Source organism: Phyllobates terribilis, unplaced genomic scaffold, assembly GCF_046119375.1.
Source record: "Phyllobates terribilis strain yellow unplaced genomic scaffold, ASM4611937v1 Scaffold_1__5_contigs__length_1240528914, whole genome shotgun sequence".
Classification (NCBI taxonomy): domain Eukaryota; kingdom Metazoa; phylum Chordata; class Amphibia; order Anura; family Dendrobatidae; genus Phyllobates; species Phyllobates terribilis.
The window spans coordinates 581,611,158-581,624,837 of NW_027362761.1; positions in this window are offsets into that span (position 1 = coordinate 581,611,158).

The following is a 13,680-nucleotide window of genomic DNA, read 5'->3' on the forward strand; positions in this document are numbered from 1 at the left end:
GGAGAACACCGGAGCAGTGAGGAGGACTCCAGAGAGAGAGAGGATCCTAGGGGCACGGGAAGTGCGGAGTCCACCCGTGCGCCCGAGTTCACGCTGACCATGAAGGGATCAGGTCGCAGGAGGAGACCGGCCCCAGACTAGTGGAGGACTGCAAGACTCAACTAGCAAACGGGAGGTTGCGGTATATTCATGTGCCGTAGCCAACCACCACACACATTCGCTGAAAAGGTGGCCATATAGGACAAAGGAGACAGAAAGGATGTCGCCCAACAAGGCCCCACGGCCACTGGCTCGGTACACTGTGTGGCAGGCACAGGGCAGGAGGGCGAGAGCCAGCGCAGAGAGACGACCCGGGAAGCTACATAAGAAGGGGGTCCCGATTAAGTGCACCCAAGTTATCTGAGAGTTGGCTGGATCACTTCCCCGGAGGACACAGGACTCGGCGGGCTGTTATAATCTGGCAGTTGTTACCTGGAGCATCTTAATAACTGCGAGTAAACACTTGAAGACTAAACCCCGCTGTGTCCTAGACTTAATAGCTGCGTCACCTGCCTTGCACCACAACACCAACATCCTAAATCCTCCCATTTAACTGCCCTGAGGCCTAGCTCTACCCGTGGAGAGCTGAACCCTCTTTGCTGCATCACCAACAGCTCCAGTGGATCTGAACAGCAGCGACGGCCATCTATAGCCGCATACCATGGGTGGCGTCACAAACTTTATCCCCAAAACTTTATTCCCCTTTTCTTTAATTATTGACCGCCCTGGGCCACGGACCGGATCACTGCCGCCGTGACTACCCCAAAAGAACCGACCGGCCCAGCTTCTGAGTACCCCATGGCCCCAGGGGGCGCGTCACAACCATTGAGCCACCTGCATGCTTTCTGCAGGTGTCCACACCACACAACGCAATAACAATCTTCTCTGATTATTGTGTTTGCTGCTTTTCTTTTATGCCTTTTTCCCCACATTTGATGCAATTTTGGTTCAGATGTTAAACCGCATTTTTAACACTTTTTTAATACTACAGAAAAGCTTTGATTCTGCACTTAAAAATGCAACAGCGTTTTTTCTTCATGCGTTTTTTTTTTTTTTTTTCAGAAGAAGCTTATAGAGAAAAAATGCACCAAAACCGCAGAGTTCAGCAGCGTCTTCAGACCACAGTGGGCAGAGATTTTGTGGAATCACATCCACTGTTTAACTGTCCAAGCTAAGTGGATGTGATTTCACAAGAACTGCGCCCCCTGTGGTCTAAAGACGCCACTGATCTGTGCGGTTTTGGTGTTTTTTGCCTCTTGTTTTCTATTTGGAGCCTAAAACAAAGTATGTAAAAAAAACTGCAGTTACTTTATTAAGAATCAAAGCTTTTCTGTACTATAAAAAGCTAATTCAAAATGTGGCTTCACTTCTGCACCAAATAAAGGGGAGAAGATTGTTCTTGTGGAGTTTGCTGCGGACATCTGCAGAAAACAAAAAACACAGTATTTCTGCAACGTGTGAACACGGCCTTACAGACACCAGAACCCCGATGTCTATAGTGACGCTACATAAAGATGAGAAAGTTCTGGCGGCTCCGACTGTGAATGTTGGAACAAAAAATAATTCACAATTAGAGATGAGCAGGACGCATAGATGATGTTGCGCTAGGTGATCAAAAGCCGCCGGGGACGAGATTTGCGGCCTCTCGTCCATTTGCCCGGTATCACTGATCTTGGAAAACCTCTGGATAGGCGATGACTTTCCAATCGTTCAGTATCCGACCGCTGGGGCTCCATGGTCCCGAGAATCTGAGATCTGAAGAGCACCATGTAAATGGAGTTGTGGCCGATCATACGCACTGTGGCGCCATTCACATGTGGCTCCTCAATAGAGAGTGATGAGGGGCATTACTAAAAGCAAAACTCACTGATCGGGGGTGGGGAGTGTTTTAGTATGGGGGCTGGTTGGGTTTGTGTGGCAGGGCTGCTTTTTGTCCTAGTCCGGCCCTCGGTCTTAGGACCCCATAAGATTAAATACATGTTCAGTATTACATTAATGTCATCCATGATCCTTTCCTTTCAAGCCTCCTAGGAAATGTGTTCATTGACTCATATGTATTCATTCATGATTCGTGCCTCCGTGGAATGTCACAAACACACACAGTCGCCGGCCAATGCACAGAGCTGCCAGTATATGCTTGGAAAGCGGCAGGAAATCTGAGCGGCTGCAGGCGAAAAAAGCAGAATTTACAGATGGTGAAGTTACTGAGCATTAAAGAACCCTCTAATAGCAGACTACATGACTGCAGTAATAGCTACTTCGCTGTTTTTTCATACAAATTTTCTTAAAGGAAATACTCTTTTATCATTATTTTATTATTTTCATAAAGAAAATTCACAATAAAAAACAAATCCCAGGGCTACCTGCATTGAATGGTTATTCCCATGATAGCAATATTTTAGGAATTGTGACTGTACAGTACATAATATAACATTGTTTTCTTGTACCTTTGTGTCTTTATTTCCATCTGCCCCTCTATGCTTTCAGATTCACATAGCAGAATGGGTATTCCTATTTGTATCTGCTAAAACTATAATTCCCAGTAGCACCCTGCTTCTTCTCAGTGCTGCAGGCCCCCTCCCTCTGCTCTCTTGTATGCTTCTGATAGATCTTAACATGGGCAATTTTAATTTCTATAGATGCGGAGACCATTGATAGCTTTGAATGTAGTGACTGTGACTCACTATGTGATCAATATTCATTACTACTTACAAAATCCACATTACCTTTCATGCTCATAGGGATCTTCCCTGGATACATAGAGCTGAGATGTGATCAAACACTGCTGTCAGGGCAATGAGGATGCCATGAGAGGATCTGAAGGATGTTTTATTAGACAGGGTCATAGGTGCATCTGTTTTTCATGAATTAGACAGGGTCATTAAGTATAAATGCAGCTGATCAGTGGGATTGTCAGCCTAGCATAGCTGAGCTGTGCTATACCCCAGCTGTACAGTACGGGTAGTACACGTAGAGTAGGCAGGTTATACCTCCCAACTTTTAAAATCAGGGAGAGGGACATGTATTACAGCAGGTTCACAGTAATTATGCCAATACTGTAGCCCCTTGGTGTTCTCACCCACTACCATACTCCTATCATGGCCCTTATAGAGTATAATGCCCCAAAAAATGCCCCCCCATACTGCATGATACCACCACAATGAATTCCCCCCACAGTCCCTTCTGATGCACATTATGAATGACACCACTGTGTATCCAGTAAAGTATGATGTCGCCACAGTAACCCCAACACAGTATGATTTCTCCCACAGCATGATGCCCCTAAAGTGCTTCCACACAGTATGATGGCCCCATAACAGCTCCCCTATATTATCCATGGAGGCCCCATAGCTCCCTATACATGATGGTCCTCACACACAGTATGAGGTCCCACCCACACAATATGATGGCCTCCACAGCCTTCCACTTAGTATACAGGCCCTCAGCACACTATAGGAGCTCTCACACACAGTTTTATAACCTTGCAGCCCCATCACACACAGTATGATGCCCCATCACACACAGTATGATGCCCCAACAAGGCATCATGTTGCCCACAGGTACTTATAATAAAATAATTCAAACTACCCACCTTCTGCCAATCCCTCAATTTCTGCTTTGGTCAGTGCACTGTACCTACTGAGGCTCTGTCTGCACAGGAGGCGCAATGTAACGAGTCACTCAGATGCAAAGGCCGAGTGGTGCTGCATATAGCTGACGGTTCTGTCCTACACCATTCTATTCAACAGTATCTGCATTCTATGGATGCAGATACTGTTGAAGCTGTGATGAAAGGTGGTGGGAGTTGGGGGGGCAGTGCCACTTGGCACAAAACCCCACCAGCTCACGGGCCCCATAGCAGTCATGTGGTCTGCCGCTATGGACGGTACGCCCCTGGTCATAGGTGCATCTGTTTTTTATGAATTATACAGGGTCATTAGCTGCAAATACAGGTGATATCTTCAGCATAGCATAGCTGAGCTGTGCTACAACCCGGCTGTAAGATGTTTTATTACTCAGGGTCATTAGGTGCATCTCAGCATGAACCCAGGGTTCGTAGATGCATCTGATGCTTCACCGACAGCATTGGAGATACTTGGAGGACGGATTCAGTGGCAGCAGAAGATACAGAAAACACTGAGGGGCTCCTCATTAGACCATGTTCAGAATTTTGTTCAGTATTTCACATCAGTATTTGTAAGCCAAAACCAGTAGTGGGTGATAAATACAGAAGTGGTGCAAGTGTTTCTATTATACTTTTCCTCTGATTGTTCCACTCCTGGTTTTGGCTTACAAATACTGATGTAAAGTACTGACCAAATACTGAACGTGTGAATGTGGCCTTAGTGGGGTGACATTGTAAAATGTATTGGCACACATGATTATTTCAGTATGTACAGAAAAGTGATACCACATTATGATTTTGGGAATAGTCCTGTAATCTACTCCTTTACTTTGATCCTATTTTGTATCATCTACGCTTGCCACTTCTCCTCCCCTGTCTCCCGAACTAATCATTAAAGGGGTTGTCCAGTCTGAAACGACAAGTCTGCAATCACTCTATGTGACTGCAGATTGTGAATCTTCACATTGCACAAGCTGTAAGGATTCTCTGCTGCCATCGCCTGGAACAGAGAACATGTGACCACATGCATGCAAAAGGCATACTCCTGGCCACATTCCAACTAGATTCCAGGCTAGTTGGAATGTGGCCAGGGTGGTCTTAAAATTAAAAAAAAAGAAAAAAAGAAAACATAATCGCTTACTAGACCTCAATATTGCTCTTCACTGCTGCCTGTGTCTACCACTTGTCTCCTCGCTGTCTCTTCCAACATGTTGTCCCAAGTGACCACTGCAGCCAACCAGAAATCCAGGCTCTGCAGGGGACTTGTGCATGCTCGGCCACTAGTCCTTCATAAAGAAAACTCAAAATATAATGTAGTCAATCTGCTCCCATTATTATTCCAAGGACTGTTTTTGCTTCTGATTTTGCAACGTTTTATATCATATTACATTTTCCTGCTGGATGATTAAATGCGGATTAATGGACTTGTGCTGCACATAACATAAGCATTAATGTCAATCAGCGATATTCCCAAACCGACAATCACGTGAAAGGTTACTTTATTGATGCATATTTTCCTGGGGATCGATCTATATAGAGTGCACGGAATATTATATGAAGGTCGACATTCTCATGACGCCTTTTGTAAACTGCAATAGATGGAAATATTCAGTCACAATCGAGTTAGTAACCAAGTCAGAGCCTGGTGCCGCTCTCAGTGCAAAGGTTGTGCATACAAAAGACGTAGAGATGTAGCAGAGCCGGTAAGGGGTAAAGTTAGATTCTCCTATGATACTGTTATGACAGTTATTTAAAGTGACTGTTCTTAAAGGTGTACATGAGTGTTCCCACCGCCAGTATATGCCATCATTTAATTAAAGAGTAACCACTGTTTTAATTTTTATTCCATACATCAATAGTACACATAGAAATAGGCAACTTTGTAAAGTAAACTTTGATATGAAACTTCGTATCATATCAGAGAAATCTGCTTATTTCTCCTCCTGGATTCTCCTCTGCTTTCAAGTCATGGGTAAAATCTGTATTCAGTGAAAATAGACTTTCACATTACTGAGACAGGAAATGACAGTTGATGCTATTAAAATTCTATGGAGGGGAGAGGAGCTAGTGACACGCACAGACATTCTAGGGAGGAGCTAGAGGAACACACAAACATTCTAGGGAGGAGCTAGAGGAACACACAGACATTCTAGGGAGGAGCTAGTGGAACACCCAGGCATTCTAGGGAGGAGCTAGAGGAACACACAGACATTCTAGGGAGGAGCTAGTGGAACACCCAGGCATTCTAGGGAGGAGCTAGAGAAACACACAGACATTCTAGGGAGGAGCTAGAGGAACACACAGATATTCTAGGGAGGAGTTAGAGGAACACAGACATTCTAAGGAGGAGTTAGAGGAACACACAGACATTCTAGTGAGGAGCTAGTGGAACACACAGACATTCTAGGGAGGAGCTAGAGGAACACACAGATATTCTAGGGAGGAGCTAGAGGAACACACAGATATTCTAGGGAGGAGCTAGTGGAACACACAGACATTCTAAGGAGGGGCTAGAGGAGCACACAGACATGCTAGAAAGGAGCTATAGGCCGACACAGACTTTCTAGGGAAGAGCTAGAGGCAAAGACAAACATTCAAGGGAGGAGCTATAGGAACACAAACATTTTGCTGAAAGTTCACCTGAAATGACAGTTACAATTTCCATAGAACGTTATGAGCACCAAGCGTCATCTTCTATCTCATTAATGGACAGACAGATTTTACTTGTGAATTGAGAATTTTGACAATACATGATCAGTCCAGGAGGACATTTATAAAGATCAATATTAAATTGACGGTTACTCTTTAAAGATGTTTTCCAGGCACAAAAAAAACATTGTTTATATATATTTATATATTGTGACAAAGTCACTGGCAAAGTACTGGAGGGAAGATGTGTAGCACTGAGCTTGTTAGCTCCAGTAATATAAACATAGAAAAAGTGTTCCAGCACCTGAAGTATAGAAAGGGGTTAATCAGCCATCTTTAGTGCTAGGGTGATTAAACACCTGTAGAAAGAGAGATACTGTCGGTCTGCTTCTGGGAAGTCTTGTTGTGGTGGGAGATATTCACAGGGTATTAATAAATTCCGATGGACTATTCTTGTTTTCTTGCCCCTTCTTTCCAATCGGATTTCATACACTAGGCTGTCATCAGCTTTCCTCTTACGACCACATACACATTGTCTTCCCAGTACAAACTAAGTTTTCCTGGACCGCCTTTCTCATGTACGTTCTTGACTAGCACCCGGCTTCCCGGTGCCAATTCTGCTCCATAACATTTTCAATCATAGTACTCCCTACTTTTGCTCTGTTCTTGCGTAACGATTTTGGACGCTATGTTGTATGCCTCTGCCACCCGTTCCTTCTATTTCCGAACGTACTCCGGGTATGTTCTGTAAGTCACTGACACCGGAGTATCGAACATGATGTCGATTGGCAGTCTTGGCGATCGTCCATACAATAGGAAGAAGGGTGAGTAACCCATTGCATCACTCTTTGTACAGTTATAGGCATGTACCACTTTTGACAGAGAACTCTTCCAGTCTTTCTTCTCGCTGTTAAAGTGCGCAACATCGACAATAATGTCTGGGTAAAACGTTCCACTTGTCCATTACCCTCTGGGTGATAGGGTGTTGTGTGGGATCTCTGAATTCTACAGTACTTTCCGGCAAAGAGCTGGTTCTCAAATTCTCTTCCTTGGTCGTGGTGTAACCTCGTAGGAAACCCAATCCTCAAAGCAAAATCAATGAAGATCTTCTCTGCCGCTGTTCGACCCGCTTTACTGGTTGTGGCATATGCTTGGGCAAATGGAGTAAAATGGTGCATAACCACCAAGATGCATACGTAACCACCCTTGCACGTCTTGAGATGTAGAAAGTCTATTGAGACCATCTTAAATGGGTACGTAGTTTGGATGTTGCCCATAGGTGCCCGGGTTGATGTGTTGGGCCGTTTATCTTTCAGACACCCACACTCCCCGGTCACGTACCTCCCAATATCTCTCTGCATGTACGGCCAGAAGAAATGTTTACAGATAAAGTTGGTTGTCCTTTGCACACCCAGGTGTCCCATGTTTTCATGGAGTTCTTTGAAGACCAACCTACGGAATACTCTGGGTAGTACCAACTTCCAGTTTTGTCCTCCTGTACGATACAGGATACCGTATTCATTGAGGTAGAGCTTCGTCCATTCTTTAACTAAAATAGATACTGCTGGTGACTCATTATCTCTCTCTCGTTTACTTGGAAACAAATTTTGGTCCACATAAAGTAATATTCTACTAATTACCTGATCTTCCCGTTGTACGCTATGGGTTTTTCCTTTTGATAGTTGTTGAATGGACAGGGGGTGATCTTGTTCTGTCTCTTTTATGGTGGTTTCCACCGTCAACGGACACCACAATAGTGTGTCTTCCTCTTGATAAGCTTGCACTACTTTGGTAGTGCTCTCAATTGCTTCCAGACTGACCTCCTCTGAGCATTCTTGCATGAACTCCTCATGCCCAAGTGGCATTCTCGACAATCCTTCAGCATCCGCATTACATTTTCCTGGCCTGTACTTGATGCTGAAATTGAAGTCAGCTAGTTTAGCGACCCATCTCTGACCCGTTGCATTCAGTTTGGCTGTAGTGAGGACATAGGTCAAAGGGTTGTTGTCAGTGTATACTGTATTTTTCGGACTATAAGACGCACCGGACCATAAGACGCACCTAGGTTTTAGAGGAGGAAAATAAAAAAATAAAAATGTAAGCAAAAAATGTGGTCATGATGCACTTTTAAGGGGGAGGGGGTCTTCTGCTGACACTGGTATAGGGGTAATGTCCACCAATTCTGACAATATCCCCCATCCTGGTATATATTCCGCCCCCCTTCCTTTTATACATGGTCCCCATCCCCATCCTGGTATGCCTGGCATCCCTCCATCCTGGTATGCATGGCACCCCTCATACCTATCCTGATATGCATGGCATCCCTCATCCCTGTCCTAGTATGCATGGTACCCCTCATCCCTGTCCTGGTATGCATGGCACCCCTCATCCCTCTCCTGGTATGCATGGCACCCCTCATCCATATCCTGGTATGCATGGCACTCCTCATCCCTGTCCTAGTATGCATGGCACCCCTCATCCCTGTCCTGGTATGCATGGCACCCCTCATCCCTGTCCTAGTATGCATGGCACCCCTCATCCCTGTCCTGGTATGCATGGCACCCCTCATCCCTGTCCTGGTATGCATGGCACCCCTAATCCCTATCCTGGTATGCATGGCACCCCTCATCCCTGTCCTGGTATGCATGGCACCCCTCATCCCTGCCCTGGTATGCATGGCACCCCTAATCCCTATCCTGGTATGCATGGCACCCCTAATCCCTGTCCTGGTATGCTTGGCACCCATAATCCCTGTCCTGGTATGCATGGCACCCCTAATCCCTGTCCTGGTATGCATGGCACCCCTAATCCCTGTCCTGATATGCTTGGCACCCCTAATCCCTGTCCTGGTATGCATGGCATCCCTAATTCCTGTCCTGGTATGCATGGCACCCCTAATCCCTGTCCTGGTATGCATGGCACCCCTAATCCCTGTCCTGGTATGCATGGCACCCCTAATCCCTGCCCTAGTATGCATGGTCCCCCTAATCCCCATAATGCTGCACATTTAAAAAAAATAAACACTCCTACTCACCTTTCTTCTCTCCTCCAGAGCTGATCTCTCCATGTGAGCCGCGCATGACGTCACTGCTATGCGCGGCTCACAAGGAGAGATCAGCTGCCGGAAGTCACTGCTCCCCACGCCGGGACTGTGTGTGCGGGGAGCAGTGACTTCACTCTCTTTCATAGCCGGCACACAGTGGAGCCGCGCTGCGGCTGCTGCTGCCGGCTATCTCCTGTGCCCGCTCATTAAAGGGCATGAATATTCTCCCTCTCCCCACGCCCCATGGGCGTGGGGAACAGTGAATATTCATTTTCTTTAGCAGCGGGGACAGTGTAGGCTGCAGTAGGCGGCTGCTGCCTCCTCTGCCCCGCTCCTCCACCATTTACCGCTCCCCCCACACCCCACATAAATATACACCGCCCCCCAACATTCGGACTATAAGACGCACCCCCCATTTTCCTCCAAAATTTTGGAGGAAAAAAGTGCGTTTTATAGTCCGAAAAATACGGTACCTCAAACTCTTTGCTGTAGTAGAGATAATCTCTAAATTGTTCACAGATAGCCCATTTCAGTGCCAGGAACTCCAATTTTCCGTAATGTAGATTGTAATTCTTCTCGGCGTCTGTCAACGTTCTAGAATCGTAACTGATGACTCTCAATTTTCCATCTTGATGCTGATACAGGGCAGCTCCCAGTCCAACTTGAGAAGCATCACAATGAAGAACAAATGGTAAGTTGAAATCAGATGGGTGGTTTTACCAGGTAGTCTACTAGTTCTTCCAATACCTCCTGGTGGGCTGCTGTCCAGAGAATGGGCTGTTGGGACGTAACGGCGTTGTTTCTTTTAAGCCCGGTTCTACCCGCTGTAATGCACACGCCCGGGCTGAGCGGCGTGTGCGTGTGATTGTAGTGATTCCACTGGACCGTGCCGGAGAGTGAATGCCTGGAGGGGCGTAACTAGGTATTCACCCGATCCGACCAGGGTCGCACGACGGCATACGACGCCAGTGCACCAAGGAGGAACCGAGCAGAGGAACCAGGTGCTACTCCAGGACAGACCCCGGACACGGCTGTTGACCCACACAGGGGAATACAGGAACAGACTGGTAGGCTGGCACACAGACTGGTGGGTATAGGCAGGCACGACTGGTATGCAGGCAGGCGGGTATGCAGGCAGGGGGGTACAGGCAAGCACAGCTAAAGTGCAGACAGGGAGGCACTAGCAGGTAGGAACACAGGCGGGATAGGACTCAGTACACACTGGGACTCAGGAACAATACAGGCAGAGGGGTACAGGCAAGCACAGCTAGAGTGCAGACAGGGAGGCACTAGCAGGTAGGGACACTGGCGGGATAGGACCCAGTACACACTGGGACTCAGGAACAGAACCACAGATGTGGCGGACAAACACAGCAGAGTGAGGCCGCCCAGAGAGGTGAGCGAGAACAGGGCAGGACAAGGCCGCCTGGAGCGGTGAGCAAGAGTAGAGCAGGACAAGGCCGCCAGGAGCAGTGAACAAAGGGTCAGAGCTGAGCGAGACTGCCGGAGCAGTGAGCAAGAGTAAAGCAGGACGAGGCCGCCTGGAGCGGTGAGCAAGAGTGGAGCAAGACTGCCGGAGCAGTGAGCAAAAGGATAAGAGCGGAGCGAGACTGCCGGAGCAGCGAGCAAAAGGATAAGAGCAGAGCAAGGCTGCCGGAGCAGCGAGCAAAGGAGTCAGAGCAGGCTAGAACCGCCGGAGCGGTGAGCAAAGGAGTCAGAGCAGGCTAGAACCGCCGGAGCGGTGAGCAAAGGAGTCAGAGCAGGCTAGAACCGCCGGAGCGGTGAGCAAAGGAGTCAGAGCAGGCTAGAACCGCCGGAGCGGTGAGCAAAGGAGTCAGAGCAGGCTAGAACCGCCGGAGCGGTGAGCAAAGGAGTCAGAGCAGGCTAGAACCGCCGGAGCGGTGAACAAAGGAGTAGGAGCAGGCTAGAACCGCCGGAGCGGTAAGCAAGGCAGAGCAGGGGGGACAGGGCTCTGTTCACACGGAACAGACAGGAAGAGAAAGGCAGAGCCAGATACCCACAGGATACTTGCAGTGAAGTAGCGAGTGGACCACAAACTCACAAACGGGAGTACAGAGACAACAAGCAGGAGTTAGGTACGAGTTCAGACTCTGCAGAAAAAGGAAGGGAACGGACATAGAGGCAAAACAGGTAAAGGATAGGAAAGAGTTCAGACTGGAACTGAGTGTACGGAGGAGACCGACACTGCAGCGGGATACAGGAGCGGGTCTGGGAATACGGCCCCCAGAGAGGCGGGACGAACAGGCAAGGAGCGTGTTCAGACAGGACAGACAAGATACAGGAACAGGTCTAGGTAATCGGCCCCTAGAAGGCGGGAGGAACAGGCTAGGAGCGAGTTCAGACAGGCCTGGAAATACAGCCTCCAGGATAGGCAGACAAGAGAACACAGAAAGGACTCAGTTCAGACACGGTAACTGATACCGCAAGGCAGGAGACATAGACAGGACTCAGTTCAGACACGGGAACTGATACCGCAAGGCAGGAGACATAGACAGGACTCAGTTCAGACACGGGAACTGATACCGCAAGGCAGGAGACATAGACAGGACTCAGCTCAGACACGGGAACTGATACCGCAAGGCAGGAGACATAGGCAGGACTCAGTTCAGACACGGGAACTGATACCGCAAAGCAGGAGAAATAGACAGGACTCAGTTCAGACACGGGAACTGATACCGCAAAGCAGGAGACAAAGAACGGGACCTGGCACCTTCAGAGTGAAAGCACACACTGAATGAAACACTATGCTCAGGCAGGGATAGATGGGAGCAGCTGAGCTATATACCAGGTGACAGACAGCAATAGGCTGAGGACGCACAAGGGGTGTGACCCACAGCAGGTACAAAAAGCAGGAAGTGATCGGGCGCCGCCCTTAAGCAGCAGAAACAGACACAAACAGACAGCATGGAGGGAAGCCAGAGAGACATTCTGGACTGGAGATCAAGTGCGCGCTCTTGCACAGTGGGAGATGGACCACCATGCAAGAACGCCGCCAGGTATGTTACACCCGCATTCTTCTATTTCTCCGTGGGTGTTGTTGACTCTGTCCGTCCCCCCCCCCCCCCAAGAGGAGGTATAGTGAGGCGGCAATCATGGAGAAGTTCCGAACATAAGAACGATAGTAGGAGAGGAATCCTAAGATCTGCCTCAACTCCCCGACAGTAGAGGGCTGCTTGTCTTTTAAGGCCAGTACCGGAGCGATTTCTGCTGGGTCAATGGTATATCCTTCTCCAGACACAATTTTCCCAAGAAATCAGACTTGCCTTTTGAGCAGTTTACACTTCTTTGAGGTCAACTTAACTCCGTCTTGTTGATACTGCTGTAATATGGTCCTCACGTGTTCACCATGCTCCCGGAAGGTTGTGCTGTGTACCACATTGTCATCCAAGTACGGCTGGCAGATATCCTTTCAAACAGGTCTTCATGCTCCTATGAAATTCTGCTGAATTGAGCCCAAACGGTATGTGGATCCACTCATATAGCCCCCACGGTGTGATGAATGCTGTCAAGGGTCTACTGGACTCTTCAACAAACCCTTGATGGTATGCTTTATCCTGATTGAGGACAGAGAACCAGGTACTTCCTGATAGACTATCTGTTAGAACTCTCCTGTTAGGTTTTTTCTAGTTTGCTGGGCACATGACCATTTTTGCCTATTTAATCCGGCTCCGCCCTCCTGGCCTTGCTGGACTTCATTGTAATTTCTACTCTTGAGCTAGCTTGGTACTCTGTTACCTTTCTCTGTCAGTTTTGCTAGGTCTTCGGACCTGTATGTTCTATTTAGTTTGTTTGTCCTATTTCTGCTACAATTTCTGCTAGGAGGTGTCCATCTTTCTCCCAGTCCCTAGTTCTTGTAGGGATCCCTTCCCTCACATCTATAGGTCTTCGTTCAGACTAGCCGAGGACTTTAGCGGGTCTGATCGCAGGATCAGGTTCCCCGTTACATCGTAGGGATCCAGCTTAGTTCTATTGTAGGGACAGATCTCCTGTCTTTCCTTAGTGTTTGTAGCAGATCATAACACTATCCAGCATATCTTGAATCTTTGGTATCAGGTGCCGATCAAGTACTGACTTTCGGTTTAGTTCCCGGTAATCACAGCAGAGTCTCAACGTACCGTCCTTCTTCCTAACACAAACAATAGGAGAGGAATAAGACAACTTCGACTTTTGGAACCAACCTCTGTTGATTAGATCTTGTAAATACTCTTTCACTTCACGATGTGATGGTTTCGGCACAGACATGTAACTTCTGGTTACTGGGGTTGTGTCTTTCAAATTGATTTTCAATTGCAACGATGGGGTA